This window comes from Phaenicophaeus curvirostris, chromosome 2 (genome assembly GCF_032191515.1).
Source record: "Phaenicophaeus curvirostris isolate KB17595 chromosome 2, BPBGC_Pcur_1.0, whole genome shotgun sequence".
NCBI classification, from domain to species: Eukaryota; Metazoa; Chordata; class Aves; order Cuculiformes; family Cuculidae; genus Phaenicophaeus; species Phaenicophaeus curvirostris.
The window spans coordinates 67,197,333-67,222,024 of NC_091393.1; the positions used below are offsets into that span (position 1 = coordinate 67,197,333).

Sequence of the window (24,692 nt, forward strand, 5' to 3'; positions counted from 1 at the left end):
TAGCAACCAGTGACTATAAAAAGACTGTCACTAACAGCAGCACATAAGGGGACAGAAACCAAGGCAAGAACAATATTAAAGTATAATAAACTGTTTTTAAAAAATTGACCAAATTGACTGCCAGAAGCACAAGAGAGAACTTAGCAAGAAAAGGGCAGGTGATACAGGATCCGAGTGCCTCAAAAGGAAACCAGCTCACATGCAAGCTAATTGCAGACTTTTCCACATATGAGCAATGCACCAGACATCTACAAATAAAACTGAGTGTTCACTATTTGTATGATGAGAGAATCTGAGAATCATACAATCATAGAATATCAGGCTGAAAGGGACCTCAAGGATCATCTGGTCCAATCTTTCTTGGCAAAAGGACGGTCTAGGCAAAATGGCCCAGCACCCTGTTCAGCCGAAGCTTAAGAGTCTAATGTCAGGGGACCCACCACTTCCCTGGATAGATTATTCCACTGGCTGACTGTTCTCACTGAAAAGTTTTCCTCTTGTGTCCAATTGGAATCTCCCCAGGAGTAACTTGTACCCATTATCCCTCTTCTTATCCATGTGACTCCATGTAAAAATGAAGTCTTCACCTTCCTTGTAGCCACCCTTTAAATACTAGAACATGGTGATAAGATCCTCCCCAAGCCTTCTTTCCTCAAGGCTGAAGAAAACCCCTGTTCTCTCAGCCTTTCTCCATACAGCAGGCTTCCCAGCCCTTTGATCACCTGTGTGGCCCTTCTCTGTTCTGCTTACACTTTCCTTGTATAGCGGGGACAAAACTGAACACAGTGTTCCAGGTATGGCCTGACAAGCACCGAATAGAGTGGGATTATGACTCTTACCTCCACTGGTGATGTCCTTGTTGATGCAACCCAACACCCTCTTGGCTTTCTTTCCTGTGGGAGCACAGTGGTCACTTGTATTAAACCTGTTGTCTACCAGGACCCCCAGGTCCCTTTCCACAGAGGTGCTCCCCAGCCAGGTAGATCCCATCCTGCGCTGCACTGCTACATTATGTATTCCCAGATGCAAGACCCTACACTTGTCCTTGCCAAACTTCACAAGGCTATTGTCAGCCTTCTCTTCCAGCCTATCCAGGTCTTCCTGTACAGAGGCTCTCCCTTCTGAGGTTTCCACTTCCCCATTCATTGGCATACTCTGCAAACTTCATCAGGGTACACTTGACCTTACCATCCAGATCACTTATGAAGACACTAAACAGCACTGGACCCAATACTGATTGCTGGGGGACCCCACTTATGACAGATTTCCAGTTTGAAAAGGAGCTATTTACCACAAACCTCTGAGTAGAGCCTGTCAGTCAGTTCACAGACCACTTGTCTAGACTGTAACACAGATTTCTCTAGGAGGGTGACCTTTTAGGGGTGTGAATTCCAGAGGCAGAACATTCAACATGATGATTATAATGAATAACTGACTACCAACACCAATCATGATTCTAGTCCACCTTGGGGACTAGAATTAAGTGGCAAGCGTCTACTCGTACAAGCATTATCAAAAACTTTGAATACAGGTACCACCGTGTGAGAAAAGGGAAAAGAAAATCTGTTTGCTGAAAAATAGCATGTTTTAGTTTCATGAAATGCCCTAGATTTTCCACATATAAATACCTACCTGACATACCTGACCCGTATTTGGGGAAAAAAAAAAGATGAGATGAAGAATTTTAAAATTCTTTAGTGCAAAATTTTGAGAAGTATTCAGTGTAATAATGACCAATGCAAGCTGTCACAATGGAATGGAACAAAGCAATACCAACTGCACGCTAAAAAAAACCACACCAGAGATTAAGTAACCAATGCTAGGAAAGTTCTTGCTAAAATTCATCATGTTGTTACTGGGTTCTGCCTTGAGCTACAGAGATCTGTATCCCCTTTACAAGACAGCAGATAATCAATTTCCTCCTTTTGAGTCTGGATGAAATACCATCAAGACAGAATTAATGGCATAGAACCCCACAGGCTAGTGGCATGTTGCACAAGTGCTTTGGGGCAGCTTCTCAACACAACATGGAATTTTGAGTCAACATGAAACATCTGTGAACGCATTCTTGTTAAGGCTGAAATTAAGTTAAAGATGAGATGATTCACCTACAAGATAAAAAGTACAGCACTAATGAAAGACAGGCTTTTAAACAACCACCTACACAAGTAATGTATTAACCCTGAATATACACCATGCTCAAGTTTATGCTTAGCTTATGGTTTTATACTATCCCAAGTCAGTAACTACAATATAGTTGTTCACCATGTCAAATCAAACCCAGTTCATTTAAAATTTGTGTATTTCTGACCAGTGCATGCAGGCACAGAATAAACCTCCCCCTGAATAGGCATGGGAAAAACTGAGGGTCTTCAAAGATAATCATTGCAACATAAACCATGTTATAAACAAAAATGCCTGCTATCAGGGGAATCCCCTAAATTCACCAAAGGAAAAGAATACCAGGCTGTTACCAACACCACAAAAATGCTAGAGACAAGCTTTGTTAGCAGAGATGAAGACAAGGATCTGTTACAGATGTTATCTGACATGCTAGAGGGCATCACCTGTAAGAAACACATGGTACTAGAGAAAGAAACTGACAAATACTCCACCACAAGACAGAATCTATGTAGAAAATAAGCTATGAGAGACCACCAAGTTCTTCCAAAAGGAAGATGAAAGTCTTCTGTAAAACATTCAGCAGTGAAAAGGCTGAAATAGTTCAGCTCCCAAGTGAGCCCTGTTCTGAACACTACTACTCAGCATGCTAATAAGTTCTTCTCCAAATTAAAATTAATATGGGTAATCCTCCTAACTATCTTTTTCCAAGCTTGGTGTTTGATATTCACTCCCAAAACACACTAGGCAAGCAAGCCTTGGCAGCCATAGTTGCACAGTAATGACTAACGACTGAAGATCAAGGGTAACCTTCACAGACTCTGCAGAGTGAAAGAAGCAGTTTGCTAGACAAGGCAAGTCAGAAGTTCAGAACCTCTTCAGTACAGAGCCTACAGAGACTAGCCCTGTAAGAACAGGCACACTTTGGGAATAGCTTCTTACATTAACCTGCAGTACAACAGATAGTGTGGTCACCAGTGCAACTGGGAAAGACACTGTAATCGTGACCACACAAGCATGGGGTCTGCCTCTACCTTGAGATTATTTTAAAACAACAAATTTACCACACAAATCGTGATCTAGAGAATCATACAAATGTTTTTGCTATTTATAAGAGTATACATTTTGGTTACACAAATACTCAGAGACAGCGGAGGTAAAAAGGAGTTGAGGTGTAATTTGAGGCACTCTTGCCGAAGGGATATCAATGAGTAAAGGCTATTCCTGAAACTGAAAGCTTAGTAGTTCGGGGATTAAAACTAGAAAGTAAAGTGCTTAAATTTTGGCATTGTGTCTAAAGCACCTGCTAAGAGCAGTTAAATAAGAGGGCAAGGTCAATGATCAGAGTTAAAAAGAGAGGTCATTAACCACCAGAAGACAAAACCTGCTTCTGGGACTTTAAAACTGGTCAGCGAAGCCCGTATCTTCCATTAGTAATCACGTGCAGACAAGACAGGGGGCAGCAATTCTGAAGGTGGTATCAAATAAAATCATTCATCTAAATATCTGAGAGTTTCACACATCGTTATTCCTGTTAAGCTCAGTCTGCCAGCTTCTTTACAAAGCACAAACAGCTTTGGCTGCTTCGGGGAAGCAGACCCTGTACTTCTCCCAGGCGTCAGAGCAAAGAGACACTTGCTCCAGCTGATCCCTTTTGCACTCAACTGGTCCCAGAAGACCCAGTCAACAACCAAGAGAACTACAGGCAAAAGGACTCACAGCTTACATCAGGTAGCTTTTCTCCAGTGGGAATGCAAATAGGGTAGACCGAGGATTTTTATTTTATTCTTTGAGTTTAAACAGCACTTAGCAGCAGTACAGGCTCCAACAGAGATACTATAATAATTACAATTAATTTCACATAATGACAACTAAGAGTATGAAGTTTCTCAGTATAACTACTACTAGCCAGACAAATATTTAAGAAAATCCTGAACCATCAGAGAAAAACTTAAATCCATCTACAATGCAAAAAGAAAATAGCCACATTTCAGTAAGTTCCCCAACTATTGGTATCTGTCACACATTAACACACAAACAAGATTTGACATCGCCGAGATATGGCTGGGAGATGAATGAAGCATTTCAGATGAAGCCTACATACAGCTCCAAGTAGTATTTTCAGTAACCAAACATCATATAATTTTTTCTGCAAATGCTAGGGATTTAGCAGGACTCCCATAATCAAATTGACTCTGTAACTGAAGTAATTCAGGCTTCTAAAAATAGTTCCAGATTAATTAGGACTACCTTCTGGAGTTGAAAAACCCCATACACAGCAATTCATCTATACATCCAGATACAAAGAAAATTCTGCTTTCCTTTTATCTTTTTTTGTTAATTGAAACATACAAATAAAGAACAAAAATACACACTCTTCTTTTTGCTTTGTTTTCTTTACAGCAATTCATAAGAATGCTTGGTCTCAATTCTTTGGAATTAGGACTGTTAAGCTCTCTCAACTCCCAGCAGAAAGAACAGAAAGGTGAAAGACTTACATTTTTTAGTTAAATTTAAGACTATTTCAGTGTCTGAAATACTGAATCAAAGCTGGACAAATTTCAGGTCTTGAAATGTTATAATAAAAGCACATTGCTGGGTTTGTATCAGTTCCTGCAATACAAGTATTAACTATCAGGAATAGTTCCTTAAGTCTTAAGCCTTAAGTTTCCTTCCTTACTCAGTCTTTTCCAGAATGAAGACATTAAAAAACCTATTCATTGCTTCCAATTGCCTTTTCTGCTATTCATTCCTTATCTGATTAATACACTAATGCCCAATCAAATCAGTTATTTACTGAAGTTAACAGATCTAGTTTGATGCTTTTTGACATTTCTCCCCCCGAAGAACACAAATCTTCAGTAAATGCCTCCACAATATTAGGGAGGAATACATGAAGTCAGACATTTGCTGAAATAAAACTGGACAAAGTTCACATCAGTTTTAATGCTTCCAAAGCCTTGCATTGACACTACCTGGCAGTAATTCCTTCTTATATTTCATCTTCCTAACTGTCTCTTCAGAAAGCAGAAAGGTTTGTCTCTATTGCCAGAGGTCTGAAAAATCAGGAGATCTCTCTTCCCATCTCATGTTCAGTACCTCATGCTCCCATACTTCTCCACAGAGAATGGTGACGCTTTTAACTGAAGTCAGGTAAATTTTTCATGTTTAGGCTGCAAATATGAACCATAAAGAGATAGCAGCTTATAGCAAGAAAAAAAATCAAGACTGCACATAGGATCTTTTTCTCCTTTCCTTTCTCCTTCAGACATTGCAGCATCACTTCATTACAAAGTGCTTTAACTGGAAGCAAGACATTCCCATGCAGCAACTTCAATAAGTCCTGAAAGACGTGTTCAAATGCAAGACCTGAATCTGAACAGAGGAAAATAAAATATGGATCTAGTGGATACCATGCTGCTTTATTAGTTCTTCTCAAAAGACCACAACAGCTGAAGCAGACACTCTTAAGTCTAAGCAAAAGCCCCCACCTCCTGAGGAGCAGCTAGGGTACAGTTAAATAAGACAGCTCAGCCCACCTGACAACCAACGATTAGCAAGGTGTTTCTGTTCCTCCCCAGCAACTCTTCCCTTCCCCTTCCTCCAGCACTGCACTCATCCAATTCCCTTTCAGTGTGACTCATATCCACAGGTTTGCAGATAACTAGGCAGTAACAAGCTGCTCGATCAGCTTAGCAGCTCAGACAAATCAGTCCAGGCGACAGAACGGAAGCAACCACAGATCTCTTCTACCTGATATACCAGTCTAAAAACAGGTATATCATCTCCAGATCAGACCTAGTGCAGGAGCCAATAGCTTTGATGATACTATCTGAAGCCCAATGGAACTTCATCACACAGTAATTTGCCAGAGTAACTGACATTCTCACAACCATATCTAAACTGGAAAGGAAAGGAAGAAACAAAGTAATGCCGGACATATACACATAGAACCTTCCCTCCACTGCATATTACAATCCTGTTCTAACATTATCATCCAGTTTTCCAATAAAAAAAGATGACCTTAAAGTTAAATCAACAATATGAAGTAGTGACATCTCATACAACAGCTACTACAGTTCTTCACTAAGGAAGCTGGCAGAGCCAGACATCTACTCAAAAAGGAATAAAATAGATACTACTGAGGTCTTGTTGATGACAGCTGTTCACTCCAAAGAACTTAAATTCACCCACAGAGGACAAGCAAGCATGTTCTGGACAGCAAGCACTTCCTGGTGTGACAGAATCCTCTTACAAAATAATCATTTCACCCTACATCCCCTCTGCCCCTTCTGCACACAAAAGGCAAGTATCAAAATCAGTTTTGCTTCAGAATTCCTCTATGTGCAAAGTTACGTGAAAAGAGACCACCACAACAACGGCAAAATTCTTCTAATATGAATGAGATCAGATCCCTACACAAGCTGCAAGGGATCTATATTAATAAGCTATATATGGTTATATATTAACATATATTAATAAAGGTGCACCATGGTCTCTCAAAGAAATCACTGAAAATAAAAATATAGAACTAATAGCTTCCTGAAGCGTTTGCTCATCTTTCATAGTATTTGCTTATACTTTTGGAGCTTAACTATAAAAAGAACTATATAAAAGCAGCAGCTTACTTTTAGTAAGCATTAAAAATGGTTTCTCTTTTCCAATGTTTACACAGCAAGTGTCTTACTTTTCAACAGACCCTATGCTATTAATAGCTCAAGGTACTTACAGATTTTTTATTGTCTTAAAACTGCACTAAAAACTGACATGGAAAACCTACCGGGGAGTAAGAGAAAGGAGAAAGCAAAAGAAGCATTTAAGAAGAATCTTAATTAAATGGTTACTAACCTGACAAAAAAAAACCTTACTACAAATAAACATTTTTAATGGAAAGTTGTCTTTGAGTCTTGTGAAAAAAGAAACAAAAAACAACTAAGGAGGGAAGGAGAGAGGGAAAGCAGGAAGGGCGTGACATTCAAAAAGCTCCTTTGTAGAAACTCGGATACAGTCTTACAAATCAAGAGATGACTGACTCCCTGAGGTCTCATCTACTATTAGCTTTGGTCTTAGAAGTAAGGCTTTGAAAATTACTTGCTCATAGCTTGCAAGATTCTCTATCCAAAGCATAAAGAGGAAAAAAGAAGAGTAAAAATAAAATATCATAGAAAAAGCTGATTTTTTTTTATTATCTATGACAATATATGAAAGCATTCTCATTTTTCATTTACTCTACTTCTAATGCCCATCAGAAATTCTCAAGGCCACTCAACTACAGATTTCCTAAGGTATCCAAGAGGACTTGTTGTTTGCATTATTGATTTGTGAGCCTGCAGTTAAAGGTAGAAAAAGAGACTCAGTATTTTCCTGACTCCTTACCACACTGCAATCCTGTTACAACAACAGTTCCATACAAATATGGTCTCTTGTTTAAGCAAAGAAATTCAGATCCTTCCTTCAGGAAGGGTTGTGTTCCAGACATCCCTTTTCTGCTACCTAGCACAAGATGATCAAACAGCTGAATAACAAGGATATCCTTGCTGTTTTCTGCCAAAGTTTGTTCCACTACCTCACAGGCAACGGTAAGATTCTGTTACTGACAAGCTGGTGTCACTAACTCCAAATTTCTCTAGATCTTTACACTGAAGTCTTAGTGATTCATGCAGCACTACAACTAAAAAGGAAAAAAGTGTCCCATCCAGATTTTCTTCTCTAGCCAGTTCCAATTTATAACCACATGCAGATGCTTTTCCAGCTCCTAGGCCACCACAACCAGTCATCCGATCCTCTTCCGAATTTATTTGATCACTCTGCTTTCTCTTATACAAGACGTTTTATCCTTGTGTGCAGCAATACCTGTGCTTTCCCTGCCTTTTCTCTCTCACTGCATAATTAAGTAAAAGGCAGATCATTAGTTCTCTTGGGTACACCAGGTAATGTCCAATTCTTAGTACGTCCAACAGATTCCCTCCTCCCCCCGAAGAGTATCTTCATACGCTCTCCCCGAGCTCCAAGATTATCTAGAGGAGTTCTCATTGCTCCTCTGTCCACTCCTTAATTAAAAAGGCACAGATCAGGTGCTGAAGTGCTGCAACTTGTATTGCGTGTCCATAAACGCTATCGCGTTTCCGCGAACAGCCCACATTTGCTTTTCTTCAGCCGTTATCTCTATCTTCAGCAAACACCTCGTTGCCAGCAAGGCTTCGCGCTCCCGTTTTGCCCAAGCGGGTGGCCAAGCAGGGCCCAAGCCACCCCAGTCACACGTTTAAACGCCAGCAAAAGCGGAGGCCGCGAGTTAGGGAGCACGAACTGCGGGACACAAAACGCCGCATACAAAGGCACTGAGCACAGGGAGCAGCCCCGACTGTTGTCCCTCGGACACGAGGGGAGGGGGACACGAATAGGACACCCTGAGGGGGACCCTCAGACACACGAGGGGCGGGGAGACAGGACGGAGACACCCTGAATGGGACCCTAAGGCACGAGGCAGGGGAGGATGGACGAGACCCTGAGACATGGGGTGGGGGGACACGACACAGACTCTGCGGGGAACCCTAAGGCATGAGATGGGGGAAGGACAGATGGGATTCTGAGACACGGGGGAGAGGGACAGACTCTGAGGGAGACCCTGATACAAAGGGGAGGACCCCGACAGGGACTCTCAGAGACGGGAGGGGAGGGAGGGGGAACCCCGAGGGGGACCCTCAGACACGTGGTGGGGGACACGAGGGAGGATCCCGAGGGGGTCCCTCAAGCACGGGGCAAGTGGGGGACCCTCAGACACGGAGGGGGACACCCTGAGCGGCTTCTGACCCGCCCCCCGACTCTTGCCCTTGGGACACAGGGGGACCTGAGGGCACACCCCCCACCTCAGACACAGCGGGGGCGGGGAGGAGGGGGGAGGCCTGAGGGGGACCCTCAGACACATGGGGGGGAACCCCTCCCTCAGCTTCTGCTCCTCAGGACACAACGGACCCCGACTCCACCCCCTCAGGCATACGAGGGCCCTGAGGGCATCCCCCCGCCACCGAAGCGGCGGTGACGGCGCGGCTCCCGGCAGGGCCCGGGCGGGCCGGCCGGCCGGCCTGCCTGCCCCTTTCCTTCCTCCCCTCCCACCCTGTCCCCTAGCCCCGCCACCCCGCCCTTACCAGCTCCTCGCCCCGCCGGAGCCGGTGCGTCCGGCCGCCCCCTCGGCTCTTATCCCGCCGGCAGCGCCCCGGCAGCCCATGGCGGGCGGGACGGGACGGACCCGGCCCCTCCCCCGTCGCCCGGGCAACGCCGCGCCCGGCCCACGTGACTCTGCCCCACGTGACTCCGCCGGCACCGGGAGGTGCGCGCAGGCGCGGCCGGTGGGCGGGGCGAGGATCCCGGGGGCGGTGGCAGCGCGGGGGAGGTGGGCGGCAGGCCCCGCCCCCTCACCTCAGGCCCCGCCCCTCACCCCAGGCCCCGCCCCCTGGAGTCGCCCCCGGCCAGGGGGGTTCGAGGTCCCTTCCAACCCGAATCATTCCAAGAGGCTGTTGACGCAAGGAGGAGTTGCTATTACAAAAAGTGGAATATTTTGCTTGAAGCAAAAGCAGAGTTCACTTTGTCGGAGCAATTGTGTTCTTTGGAAGAACACACCGGAAGGACGGGATGTCATCCAGAGGGACCTGGATGGCCTGGAGAAGTGGGCCTGTGGGAGCCTCATGAGGTTCAACAAGGCCAAGTGCAAGGTCCTACGCCTGGGTCAGGGCAATCCCCGATTTCAGTACAGACCGGGGAATGGCATGATGGAGGGTAGCCCTGCAAAGAAGGACTTGGGGGTGCTGGTCAATGAGAAGCTCGACATGAGCTGGCAATGTGCACTCACAGCCCCAAATGCCAACTGCATCCTGGGCTGCATCAGAGCAAGCATGGCCAGCAGGGCAAGGGAGAGGATTCTGCTCCTTTGTTCCTCTCTTGTGAGACCTCATCTAGAGCATTGTGTCCAGGTCTGGAATCCTCAACATAAGAAGGATATGGAACTGTTGCAATGGGTTCAGAGGAGGACTACAAAGATGGTCAGAGGGCTGGAGCACCTCCCATAGGTGGACAGGCTGAGAGAGTTGGGGTTGTTCAGCCTGGAGAAGAGAAGGCTCTGAGGAAACCTTATAGTGACCTTCCAGTACCTGAAAATGGCCTGCGTGAAAGCTGGAGAGGGACTATTCATAGAGGCTTGTGGTGATAGGACAAGGGGGAATGGATATAAACTGGAGAGGGGCAGATTTAGACTAGGCATTAGGAAGAATTTCTTCACCATGAGGGTGATGAGGCACTGGCACAGGTTGCCCAGAGAAGCTGTGGCTGTCCTGTCCTTGGAGGTGTTCAAGGCCAGGTTGGATAGGGCCTTGGGCAGCCTGATCTAGTGGGAGGTGTCCCTGCCCATGGCAGGGAGTTTGGAACTAGATGACCTTTAAAATCCCTTCCAACACAAACTATTCTATGATTCTATAATTCTATGGAGGGTAGACAGAATGTCCCTCTGACAGTGTGTTTTCTTTAAAACAGCATTTTTCCAGATACTATTCGTTCTTTGGAATGCCTTGTGTTCAGTGCGGTCTGTGCTGAATAGATGTGTCTGCTGTGATCACCTGTTTGCCGTGTTTCCCTATCTCAAATGCAAGGTCAGACAGAGCTGCAGCTGGCTGCAAATTAGCAAGAGATTTCAGTGCTGCAAACTTTCCTAATAACATTAAAATCAGACCTAGTAAAGTAATAGAACATGCATAAGATTTCTGGGAAAATCAATCCATGTGCGTTTAAGTGGGAAATCCATCCTGTCCCAGCTCTTGTCTGGCTGCACACAATTGATGGAGATCACTCCCTCATATTGCCTAGGCTTGATAAAGGATGTTTCATATCTAAAACTTTTAAAGTTTAGATGAGTCTTAAAACTCTTAGATGAATCTTAAAACTCTTAGGAGTCTTAGAGACTTTTATATGACAGCATTTTTGGTATCTCTGTGATTTAAAAATGCTCTTAACATATGTGTCATGTATTTATGCCCTGTACATGTGTTGGCATCAGTGCCGTTATCAAGTGAATTGATAATGTGCCCTGACTCAATGCCACATGTCTCCAGGAATTCACTTACTGATTTCTTGCACTATGTTACAGGTAATTTTAATGAGCATACACTTCACATATTTGTACATGCCCAGGTTTGGCAAAACCTTTCTGATTCTTGAAATCAGGAAAACAAACAGAGGGTGCATGAGTTTCCTCACCACAGTGCATCCTTCCCACAGCCTCTCCCTGCTGCATTGGCCTCCCACTCCCTGATCTCTGCTGCCTTTCCTGGTGAGGACTTGCTTCAACTCTGTGACTGCTTTTCAGTTACCATCCCAGAGCCTATCAGCTACCTCAGTGGCATATTTGGTTTGCAAAACTTAAGCCAGGCTGCTTGCCAGGATTACACAGATGGACAGAGACAGATCTTGGGAATGCTTCAGACAGCCGGATCACAGGACCAACATGCTGAAGTACTAGGTAACAGCGATTAAGCCTTTTGCCAATATAAACTCATCTTCCTCTACACCCTGCTTCTCATACTCTTTCTCATGGCACCTGTTTATGGCCATGGGTTTTATTTTTTACCTCGGCATCTGCCTTTGGCTGTTATTCATGCTGGTCCTCGCCTTATCAATAGGAATCAAGCCAGTCCCATCAGGTGGGTACTGGGCTAAACGCACCTTGGGTCAAAGCCAAGAGGACAACTACCCTGCAAGGGCTAACTGTGCAGACCCAAAGACAGCACCTTTCTCTGGAAGTCAGGCACCTAGACAACACCGCTGCACTTGAAAATATCATAAATTCCTGGGAAAAAAATCCTAGGTTAGTGACACTGGTATTTCACTTAAACCAGGAAGGGCAAGGATCCAGCTCACTGCCCTGCTGCTGAAGGAGGTTACACAGCCGTGGAGCTGCAGGCAAGGGAGCCCCGGTAGCATCCCATCCCCCCAGTTAGGTGCTCACCCTTGGGAAGGACAGATCTCAGCTCAGGAGACAAGTGGCCTTCAAGGGCACCTAGCTCTCTTTACTGCCCACAGAGAAATTGGCCATTTCAGGAAAACTGGTTCATTCAATGCCCTGGAGTTTAGATGCCAGTTTCTAATTCAGACAGACTAAACTCTATTTCTAAGCCAGTTTATTTTAAACTCCTGGTTAATGTCATAGGATTTGGTCCAGCCTATCCCAGCTGGCACTTCAGCCACTGGGAGAGGAAAGCAAGCCAAGATTCCCAGCCCTGGGCTCAGGGAGTCCTCATCACAAAGTAAACTCCCTAATGCTCACATGAAGCTGCTCCAATTCTGCCAGCACTGAAAAGAGAAAAGTCTCTTTTGCTTCTGAACCAGGGCTTCCTGTTTGCCAGAAAGAAGAGATAGAGCTATTTTATCTTTCTTTCAGATCTCCCAGCTGCCAAAGGATGACGACATGTCCCTCCTCAGTGTTGGCAGCAGCAAGAAGACAGAGGTTTCTGTGGGCTTCTATGGTGAAACTCCAAGGCTCTTTGTTGGTACATCTGCTGCTGCCCAGTTTTCCTTAGCAGCAGATGTTGGGCAGAACCAACACAGTGCTTGACACTTACACATTGTCTATGGTTTTCTCAAGGTGACCAGTGAAACTAAGCAGCTTATACATGTGTGGTTGTGTGGCAGAACTGAAACAGCAGCAATGAAAATTAGGTCAACAGCCAACCATACATCAACTCACCCTTAGAATATTAGCTTTTAAAGTACAAAGAATGGGAACGTTTCAGATTGATAACATAAATTTTACTGAAACTAAGACTTTATAAATGAGAATTGGCCACAGCTTTCACTCTGAATGAATTTTTGCAAGGCATCTATTAAAATCTATTGAAGGGAAATCAGCCATAGCCTAAATCAAAGTGCACTGAAGCAGGTGTCATGTGTGTGCTAACAAAAAAGACTGTAAACTTTTTGGACTAAAAAAATCTTTTATAAAGGTAAGTAGGTACAAATAAAGATTCTATCAGAATGATAATGTTCTCTCTTGAGTGCTTCAAAGTGCAACCTACCTTTCAGCATACAGATTTTCTTTAATTACAGTATTTAAAGTTCCTACTGAAGATACGACAGCATGCCTGTTGTTCAGTTTTAAATCTGAGTTTTTCACTGAAGTGCTATGCGTTCTGAATTCAGGTACATCTATGTAAACTTGCAGCAGCTCCATGAAAGTGAGTAGAATGACACCAGTTCGTGTCAGAATGACTTCAAGTCAAGTCTGGTTCTTTGTGTTGGTTCATTGATAACTCCCTCTAGTTCTACAAACAGTATCTGAAACTCACTGCAAATCTATTAGGTTTTTCATCAGAAGTCTTCCTGAATTTCTAGTATAATCCTTTCTCTTCTGTATCTGCGCAGAAGGTAGTAAGATGGAAAACAAACAAGGAACAAGGATATTAAAGTTATTTCCCTTGGCAAATTGAACAAGCCCACAGCACTGACACTTGCACAGCTCACATTAGTACACAAATTCTTCAGTATGTGGTGTTAGTGTTCACAGACAGTATATTTTGATTAGCAGTTCCAAAATTTTAGGGGTCAATGGGCCACTGTCTGTTCTCAGAATTTCTTAAGTACCTACTACACATTTTTCATAAGGCACCACCTTGCTCTCATCATCAAAGTTTTGGATGCGAGCTTTACAAAAATAATATAAGGCCCAGATTTTGTGGGTCATTTCTACAGCCTCATTCTCTCTCCTTTCAAATTATTATTTAATTGTTTAGGACAATTTACCTATGTTTTAATGGTATAATGCAGTCAATAATAAAAATTGTGGAGTAATACCTATAATATGTGAGCTCTCTTGCATCCACAATCTTAAAGCAGAGAGGTTCATGGAAAGAACATCTTCTATCAGCTGAGATGAACAGTCTTTTAGCAGGGAATAAATAATGGTCTGTTTCCCCAAGGAAGCACATTACTTCATTTTTTTTCCTATGCTACTGTAAAAAATCTGAAAGAGTCAGTAACATAGCAAAACAGTTTTGTGCTTAGAGAATCAATGAATAGTCTGAGAGATTCATTAAAATAACCTGCTGGTTTAGAGGTTTGTCTGTCTATATCATGAGGAGAAACAGTCTGTGAGCAGCTGCACTTCCAGATCAGTGTTGGAGGAGGTAGATCTTGAAGAAATTCTTGGATAAACAAATCCAGGCTGGTTACATTTCATGTCTGGTTTCTTCATACCTGACTAGTTGACTTCGGTGATGCAGAAAGACATGTTGTATGACCGCTAAATTTGTCCAATGTCTAATCTAGTTGAAAGATTTCAAAAGACTTGCATAATCAATGAGTCTACTTTGACCAGCCTTGGCTTTCCCATTTAGAAGGAACTAATCCAGTTTAAGGTATACTCAAAAACAGTTGAAGTAAATCTCTAGTTGCAATGTATGTTGGACTAGAATTAAATTGCATTTAGTGTAACAAGTTTGTATGACATAACAAAACTTGACTGATATCAATTTCTATAGAAATTGCTGTAGAATAATTACCACTACAATGAACGAGATGCCTAATGCAAAATGCAGATAGTATAAATACCTATATAAAGGACTTGGAGCTTTAATTTGCACCTTCTTGTGGCTCTGAAATGTATGAATTATACCATAGCCTTTTACAGTTAGACATTGTCATGTGTATGTAACAATGTCTGAAGACTCCTCCCTGTTCTACAGTAAATAGTCAGGCAAAGGAGGTGTTCTTGAACTGAGTCACTTCAAGAGGTGAAACTGAGTTGAAATCTCAGTAAAGGCAAGCTAGGGTCAGTTTTCACACTTCTTTACTAGGTCCATTATTGTCTTTAGCTGGAACAACTACCAATGCAGAAATACTAGACCTCCTAATCCACTGCAAAAAGCATACCTGCAGATCACAATAATAAATATTTTATCCTTTCCTAATAAAAACAATGAAATAAGCTAATTCATAGAAAGAAATATTGAAAAATATTTCTTATAAGTACTGCTTCATAGAAAAAGACCTAGTAGATTTACATTTTCACCACTAATACACATTTTCTGAATATTTTTCACTGCTCTTCTTAAAATATTAAATTAAGATTGGACTCAAAAGTTAGGATGGGTGGATATTTTACAAAGAAAATACAAAACTAAAATTATCTAATTCACAAAATCACAAAGAGGCCCCTGAAAATGACCTAGTTGCCATATACATGTTTTTGCCCTAACGTGCCGGTGCATTCATACAATAGTAAAGGTTATCCCCAAGAACTTGTCAGGGGATATGACAGCTAACCTTCCTGCATTGCTGTTCAGTTTGACAGGGGGACAATTTTTGGTTTTGTTTCAGTGCAAATACCTCCATGAATTTTTCACTGTTTCAGTTCCCTACTGGATTCCAGTCATGTCAAAAATAGCCAGACTGGGTCAGACAAAAGGTACATTCAGCCCAGTATCAGTTCCCTACAGAAAGACAGACGAACAGGACAAGTATATGGTGACACTTAGTCCCTGTTCAACTTACAGCAGTCTGCAGCTCAATAATGTCCTGGGACAGATGTGCTGTCCCTGTCGTTTATGGGCTTTTGATTAATTTTTCTTCCACTGGTTTGGCCAGTAGCTGTGTGAGCCCATGTAAGCCTTTGGCATCCACAGAGTTCCAAGGTTCAGTTATGCAGCTAGCTGAAAAGTCCTGCTTTTTGTTTGTTTTGGACCATTCACCTGCCCATTTCTCTCAGTTTCCTCCAGTTGTTCTGCTTTGTGAAACAGGAAATAACTGCTCTCTAGTCCGTCTAGTCATGGTTTCAAGACTCATTGTCAAATCTCCTATCTGTTGATTTTGTTCCTCTCTGAAGAGTCCCAAAGCATTTAATTATTCACTGTGTATCAGTTGCTTCAGGTTTCTTTCCCTTCTTTGAACCTTTTCATGTCCTTTATAGCACAAGAGAAATGGAGCTGCAGACAACACTCAAGATGAGAGTTCACTGTAAGTTCCTGCTACTATGCTTATGTCTTCCTCTCTGACAACTTCATAAAACTGTGTGTTAGAATTCAGGGATCTCTTCTATCCAAGTACGAGGAGAAAATTCAGCACTGCTCTCTCTGCATGCAAAGTTAAGATTGTTTTGACTGGGCTGCATTCTTTCACTGCTATAAACATCGTTCTTTTTCTGTGATTTTAACCAAATAACTCCTAGCCTGAAATCCTTTTCCCAGCTGACTTTCATATTTGCTACCTAGAGTAACATACCACCTGGATACTGTCTCACTTCAAACCACGCTTCTTTTTCCAGATTATTTCAATGTCAAGCAACACAAGCCTGGGGGTCAGATTTCCGAGACTTCACTGGTGACTCCCATCTCCTCCCTTCTCCCCCCAAATGCCAGTAAAGCTGTGAGATATTTTTTTCTACAAAAGAGGTACTCATTTTTCCTCCTTATGTCACATTTGCTCACACTAATTACTTTACATGCTATAGTTTCTACCAATTTGTTCAATCTTTCTGCAATTCTTTGCAATCACTCCTGGTCAGATATCAAAATACAAACATAAAACATTTGGTGTGATAATCTGTATTTTATAAGTTTTTTTAAAGCCTGGCCTTTTCAAGTTTCATGAGTTTCATTATGGGCAATATAGCATTAGAAAAATTCATCAGCATAACTTGATCTTTCACAAGAAAAAAAAGAAATGTAGCTCTATATAGATTAGGTTTGGTTGGTTTTTTTTAAAAAGGGAAATTGATAAGCCAGACCAACAACACAAAGCTGCTAATCACAACACTATGAATAAATGATGAGATAAACATAATCATTTTCTAGCAAAATGACCAGCATTTTTCCAAATTTATTGACTCTAAAGAAAAACAAAGAAACTATCCTGTTTAAAACATTTCTGCTCCTGCATGGGACTCCTACTGCATTTCTCACTGTGATTTCTGATTAGCAATCTAATAAGTTTTGTTTCCAGTGTAGCCATGAATTTCTTAGTGAATTATCTTTGCTGGAAAAGGAAAGGTAATTCAGCAAAGATAAGTGTTTGATGTTTGCAGACATCTTTTTTTTTTTTTTCTTCTCCCTCCCCCCATCCCTCACCTCCCAGGTTAGAGCATTGGATGTCTCCATCTTCAGAATTAGTAACCCACCTCCATGCACGGAATGCTAGAGAGCAGTTGTAGTGCAGACGTAGCAATCGTAGTAAAGCAGTGTTGACAGGGCTGCTCTCAAATACTCTGCTGGCACTGGGGGGCTCGTAGTTGCCTACTCCTCCAAGCAGGACATACTGGTATGGTGAAGGTCTGGTTCAGTGCCTGTTCCCCACTTGTTACAGTGCTCATGGGAGCTGCTGTCAGCATTGCAAATGGAAACATTTCCTTAGACAATCTGCTCCCCCCCAGCCCAGCAGCTCTGGAGAACAGACATTTAGACACATTTTGATCCCTACTGGTATATATACCAGCTTCAGCTCTGGTACAGTGTGGGAATCTGACAAGAATGATGATGCTGAGCTAGTGAAAGGGTGCAAGAGAGCCAGCATGGATGGTACACAGGGTTTGCATCACCTGCTTTGAACTAAATCAGGCACATGAAGTAGCTGCTGTAGCAACACTCAGCCTTTGTGCTTTTCTGCTTTTCTTCAGGTGGAGTTGCCTCCAGATTAGCATTTTTGGAGTCACTAGTCCTGAACATGCAGTGGGGCGCAAAGCATGCTCTATTTCAGACACTGTCATTTCCCCGCAACCAGCAGCAGTCTGCGCTTCAGTCTGAACCTTTCTGACAGCGTTACGTCATTTCCCCCATGCTCCTCTTAGAATGTTTTCTGTTCTTTCTCCAAGTGACTCGAGCATTGCTCCAAGCTACCCATTTGATGCTATAATGTAACTTTCAGAAAGAGAAAATAGCATTGATTCAAGACAAAGGAGGAAGCCGGTTTTGCAGTTTTATGTAACCCACTGGAGCTCTCTAGTTATTTAGTTGCCTTGAATAATTCAGCGGGGAGGCTGTCTGAAATGCAACAGCCTCTTTGTTTCCTATGAAAGGTGATGCATGCTCCTAGGGCTTCAGATAGCTATCCAGCAACCAGCAAAAACTTTTTCAGATGTACATGCATTTATATATTCAGAGACTACCTCACAACATCCCTTTAAGCTCTCTGCCAAATCTTCTAATTTTCACATTGTAAAGCCAAATCCTGTCCACACTTTAGTCAGCAGCTCTCTACTACTTTCAGCAGAATCACCCCAGATTCACACTGGTGCAAATGAGTATCCCACAATCTTCACTGTTTCCCCAGCCCATGACATCCTAAACCTTCTCCCCCATCTGGACAGTAGATTTACCCTGCCTGCTGATCTGAAAACAAGCTGTGCATAGATACCAAATGACAAATATCAGTCCTCAGTTTTGATTAGTCACCAGACAAGCACCAAAACATGTGTGACAGCTGCTACTCACCCTTGAGCCGTTATGTCCTGATGCCAAATGTGAAGCCTCTCAGGATCCCCACCACTGGGCTGCAGACCTCGTCAGAAACCTCTCTGCCAATCCACACCCGAGGCAGATGCCCCAGCCACCTCTGCTCAGGCTAATTTTCCTGCACCTCCTCCCACAAGAAACCTGACTATGGCAAGGAGAATGACCCTTCTCAGGGACGGTTCTTTCTTTCATCAGTCTTTCTCACGTCCATGTAGCTTATGCTTCCCTTGGAAATAAGCCATAATCTTTAGAATAAAAACTGTTTAAAAACCTGTAGAGCATACCTGGTTTCCTCAGAGTCACAACTGAAAAACAAGGGGCAGTGACACAGAAATACATCATGGGCATCCTCTTTCTGGAGACTCCTCTGCCAGCATGTCACATGAACCCGGTCAGAGGGATGCTGCTGCATCTGCACAAACTGCTGCAGTGAAGCCTTGGAGTTTCTGCCAGGCTGCTGGATGAAATCACAGCTTCCTTGCTGATACACTCTGGCTCCTTTTCAGCTTCACACAAGCAGTCTGTCCTGCAGAGGTCTGAAATTTGGAGATTGCTTTGGTTTGTTTTATTTTTGAGTCAGTTGTACTACTGTGCCTGCAGTGCTGCTGGAGAAAAAAATAAAAAAAAGGAAGGGAAAAAATGAAAGGGAAAAAGCAACTCATGCAGGCTTTTACCATCAGTGGTGCAGGAGGACAGGTAAGCAATGCAGACAGCTAAAGAGATTGTGCTAAGTGGCATAAGAGGCTAAAAGCTTTCCAATATGCCACCCCATTGTGTTTTCTTGAGTGTTATATGTAGGCATATAAAAAGGGAACAGTTCAGCCCTAAGGCCACATTCATGAACTGAGACGACTGGCTGCAGAACTTAAAACTCTGCTCTGTCCAGCTGAAATACTTTCAATTTGCAAACCAGAGCTGATCTAAAAAAAAAAGTGGAAAACAGAGGAAAACATCAGAAAAAGAGAAGAGTGATCAAACCATGCAATTCAAAATCTGCACATATATTTTGGAGCCTGCAGTTTTAGATATCTCCTTTTCAATTTCCATCTGCTCAGATTCCCTTATTTTAGTCACAATAAAGAAATTATATTTGTTTTAAACCACCAAATTATTTGATCTAAATGTGAGTAATCCCAGCTACGTAGGCACCAGCTCTCTTGTTGCTAGCACTGGTATGCTGGTTTCAGCTCAGTGGGAAGACATCCAGAGCCATGAGCCCTTTAAGAGAGTGATCTCCCTGTACACTGTGAGTGTACTGGCAGCAGGCAGGTGCTGAAAGCACAGCTAGAACTAAGAAGTTACTAACTCTTGATGCACTTCTCTGAGCTGAGATGCCAGTGTGATTGTGTTTCTCATAAAAAGCTGATGTTTTAGACTGCTTCTTTGAGCTACCCTGCCACATAACACCATGCCAATTTACCCATTAGTCTTAATATGCTGAATTATGATACCTTTATGTCTTCTCCTGTCAGTACAATATGGTCTTGGGATTTGCCTCAAATATTTGCTGGGCTACTTCATTTTTTACTTTCTGCATAGTGAAAGCTACATCTTGGGGCCCAGTTTCAGGAAGCCCAGGTGCTGGAAACAGAGTGCTCATTCTTGTCTGATCTTGCAGTCAGCTGGATCAGGCCACTGACCCGACCGAAAAACAATCGGCTGTTTTTCTAGGGCAAGGTTTCAACCAGATAAGCTTGCTGACCTGTTTGATGGCATAGTCATGAGCACTGTGCCAACACACGGGAGGACAGAGACATGCATCCACAAGCTGAAGGGCAGTGCTGTCCATTTTTATTTCATTCTGTGTTCCACTCTTTTACGCCTAACCATAAAGGCAAAGTTTACCATGCACTTGCTGAACAATGCAGGTGCTGGCTAAGCACAGTTGTATTGTGCTTGAGACTTCATCTATAGCCACCAGACCTACATCATATTAACTTCAGAGAATTTCCTCCAAATTTACAGTTGTCTGAGGGGTAACTCAGGCAATCTCTATGCAAGGAGCAGCTTGTATGAAGGAAGAAGGTACAGATTACTGTCAGTGTGACGTTACTGAAAACATGTAATCACTATTTCATTTGATTTCTCATTTTTAGCAAGCTCTTGGAAATTCTCCAGACACAAATTTTTTTCCTGTTCTTATATGAAGAGAAAGCTGCTTCTCAATTTCAAGGAGAGAAAACCTGGCACAGGGTGCTATGAAATACTATAGTGGAATTTTCTGTCTGACACAGAAACCTAAAACAATTCCTGCATTGGTGCTGTAGTATCTCCATCTCATAAAATGACCTAGAAATCTGTTTGCACATCTGCCTGGGCATTTATAAAAATTGTGATGGATCTTTAGAGTTTTCTTGAAAGTTGAACATCTGCAGCAAGCAGAAGGGGCATGAGGTTTCTCTCATCTAACTTCTACCCCCAATAAATTAGACACAGTCTAAAACAGAATTCTTAAATGGTCAGTGAGAAGAGATAGAAACCTCCAGAAGACAAATCAGTCCATCCTAAAACACGTATACTGCATAATTGGGGTGACCTTGCCCCTGAAAATGCCCCTTTCCATCTCTCTCCACTGATGACAGAAGAAGCCAAGGTAACTACCTTAAACTACAGAAGGAAACAAACATCCCTGGGCTCATTAAAGGACTAATGTGATCCAAAGAAAGCCTAGATTCATGAGGACTAAGTGGGCCGTGAGGGTAATCTAGAGCTGTGTGTGTCAGGTGTTAAGGCATGCACAGGTCTGTCAGAAACTTAGAATCATAGAATAGTTTGGGTTGGAAGGGACCTTAAATATCACCCGGTTCCAATCCCCCTGCCATGGACAGGGACATCCCACTAGATCAGGCTGCCCAAGGCCCCATCCAACCTGGCCTTGAAGATCTCCAGGGATGGGGCAGCCACAGCTTCTCTGGGCAACCTGTGCCAGTGCCGTACCACCCTCATGGTGAAGAATTTCTTCCTAATGTCTAGTCTAAATCTGAACCCCTCCTATTTATTACCATTTCACCTCATACTGTCGCTACACGTCCTTGTAGGAAGTCCCTCCTCAGCTTTCCTGTAGGTACGGGAAGGCTGGGGTGAACAACCCCAACTCTCTCAGCCTGTTCTCATAGCAGAGGTGCTCCAGTCCTCTGATCATCTTTGTAGCCGCCTGCTGGACCCATTACAACAGCTCCATGTCCTTCTCATGTTGAGGATTCCAGAACTGGATACAGTACTCCAGGTGAGGTCTCACAAGAGTGGAGTAAAGGGACAGAATCACCTCCCTTACCCCACTGGCCACACTTCTTCTGATGCAGCTCAGGGTATGGTTGGCCTTCTGGGCTGCGAGCGCACATTGCCAGCTTATGTTGAGCTTCTCATCAATGAGAACTTATTGGAAACTTGCTCATGCCTGTTTCCTTCTAAATGCTTCAGTTACCTATAGGCTTCTTGAGCCTATGGAACAGGAAACCAGAATGTTCAGAGGGTTGGTGGTTTGGGACAGGGCAAATTCAGGCTACTGGGAAGTCCAAGGGCCCGTGCAGTTGTACCAGGTTGGGAAGGGCAGTCTCCTCTCACAGGCAGGTGACTACTGCGGGCAGAGGAACGACATGCTAAGCAGGAGCGCAGCGGTCCAAAGCTGAGGTAGAGTTTAGTTCCTGCTCACTCTGAGGGTGTGCCCAACATCCTGGGAGATAAGCACAACCACCTGATGAAAGTCTAGTAGCCTACAGCACCTTAAAATCTGGAAAGGCTCTTCTGGAAGACAGTGAGAGCATCAGGCTTTCCAGTCTTACAAAGCCAGTTTGTCACTTGCTGGCTCCAGTCCAGGTAGGACGTAAATCTTTCCATGAGTAGAATTTTGAACAGACCATTCTGCTCAGAGCAGATTGCAAGCATGTGTAATCTGGGAACAGAAAAGCCTAAATGCCGCATGCACTTAGCACTGAAACCATATCATTTCCATGGCCTGTGTGTGTCACAGCTGACGGCAATGGAGCCTGGGTGATGGAAATAGCTTCCTCCAGGCAGAGCAGGTTTGTTGCTATGCCATTTCCGAGCTCTCTGCTTACTTCTGTTACTGGAAATGACCTAACATTTGTTTCTAAATCTGTCTCTATTGATTAGCACTTAGTAAGTGGCCGCATGGTTTAATACAATGATCATAGCTCTCACTCTTTGTTATTTCCAATGCACAGAAGACTGTTCTTTCTTTTTTAAGTTGCAGGATGGCCTCATTAGCTCAGCTTAGCCCTGTGCATACATCACAGCCCAGGGTATTCAGGTTTTTCTTTGGAATTATTTTACACTGGCAACAAATAGGAAAAAAATGTGCATATTACTCGTTTTGAATGAGATGATGACTATCTACCATAACACTAATGAGGTATAAAATGTCACATAGCTCACCAGTTTTTTTGTTGCACTAGTTATTTCATTGGCTATCTTTATCACAGAGAGCACTTGGTTTTCCCACAAGTATATTAATAATCCTCATAAACAGCTTTGGTTTATACTGCTAGTAAGTCTATGCTTTGACTGAAAAATGAAGTTGATCCTTTATCAGAAGAGTCCATTAAAATTTGCCTTTAAATACATTCATTGTAAAAATCTCATTATGCAACTACCATTACCTGACAAGCTGCTGGATTGTCTCTGTATTGATTTCCTGACTGTGGCATTACATTTTTTGTGATTATATTGCTAAACAGTTAGTTGAAAACAAGTAAAAGCAGCAACCAAAACCACAAGCTCCTCATGAGGACACAGATAGATACACTCATTTCCCCATCCAGCAGTTCTGCAGTTGCTATTCTTCGTTTCAGGAGTCATGAGCATCAGCTTAGGGTCAGAGTCTGGAACTACAAGAGTTTGCAAAGAGCTGTTTCAGCTGCAGCATAGAGCCATCCCCTCAGGGTGCTGCTCAAGAAGTATCTGGTGGCAACATAATGCAATTTGGGAGCCACCTTTGAGTTTCTGCCTCTCCCTACACAGTCCTGAAATCAACTCAGTTATCTCTCAACTATTCATGACCAAGAGGAAATGAAAGCTGATCACTCACCTTCAACTCTATTCTCAGAAAAAGACTCGAAACTGGTGCTGGCACTGGAGGACTGAGTAGAGTAGTTCAGCTGATTGTAATAGCACTTTGTCCTCTCCCACTCTACAACAGGGCTTCCGTTTGAAGACTTACAAGAAGCTACTGCTCCAAACAGCTGGGACTGGTGCCCAAGTCACCATGACTGTAGGCAGAATTTATGTAAAGAGTGTGGAGACAGAAGGAATACCTTTGCATCAGGAATAATGTGCTTGCAGTATATAAGAAAGATCAGTTTTATTTATGCTGGTCCTGATTTGCCCGGTCAGTTATTCTCTATAAATTTTCACAAGGCAACATTAGAGAGCAGAGAGGCTCCACTGTGACATGCACTCTGCATACTAGCTCCTTTAACACATCCTACTTGTACCGAACACATTCCAAAAATCACGCTGTAACACTTTGAAAGTTACAAGAAATGTCACTTCAGGATCACTAATGCTGTCCTGGCCAATGATCACAATGCTAGGCCCTTTAAGAATGCTAGATGCCTATATCTGTTAACACAAAATCTCTAAAGAGTGACTGAGGAATACTGCAAAAATTAGAAGCTAACACTAATATAAACAGTTGATGCTGATTTAGGTGCAACATACCACACTTTTTAGTCATTCTTCAAAGGTTATTAATCTTCTTCCTGGCAGGCTGATAAACAAAACCACGATCACAGGATACACAAATGACTCATTCTGGAGGGCTCCACTTCTTCAGTGCCAGTGTGATATTTCACCTAAAACACATAAAAGCAGAATGCTATTTAAGAGTCAAGAAAGGCTGGGGGTGCTATCTTCGGCTGTACGCTCCAATGCTCTTGCAACAGCCTCCCTTCCATTCCTGTCTACAGTGTAACAGCTCCTATAGTCTGCTCATAGGACTGTAAGAGAAACACAATGCAACTCGGTCACAGATGGAGGCTCTCATTTCAATAAAATGGCCAGAATCAAAGCATGCCCATCCAGGGAGATATGCATTCTGAAAGCAGATGTTAAGGAAGTTCTCTTCCTTAA

At 43.1% G+C, this 24,692-nt stretch overlaps 1 protein-coding gene across 1 annotated transcript in view; it reads right to left on the reverse strand.

Moving 5' to 3' along the window:
• Positions 1-9,366, reverse strand: part of LYST (lysosomal trafficking regulator) — an 83,447-nt gene extending 74,081 nt beyond the window's left edge. The window contains exon 1 of the mRNA XM_069852352.1: positions 9,267-9,366. The gene's annotated coding sequence lies outside the window, so the exon portion shown is untranslated. The remainder of the gene's footprint in view (positions 1-9,266) is intronic.
• Between the last annotated feature and the right edge of the window lie 15,326 nt (positions 9,367-24,692).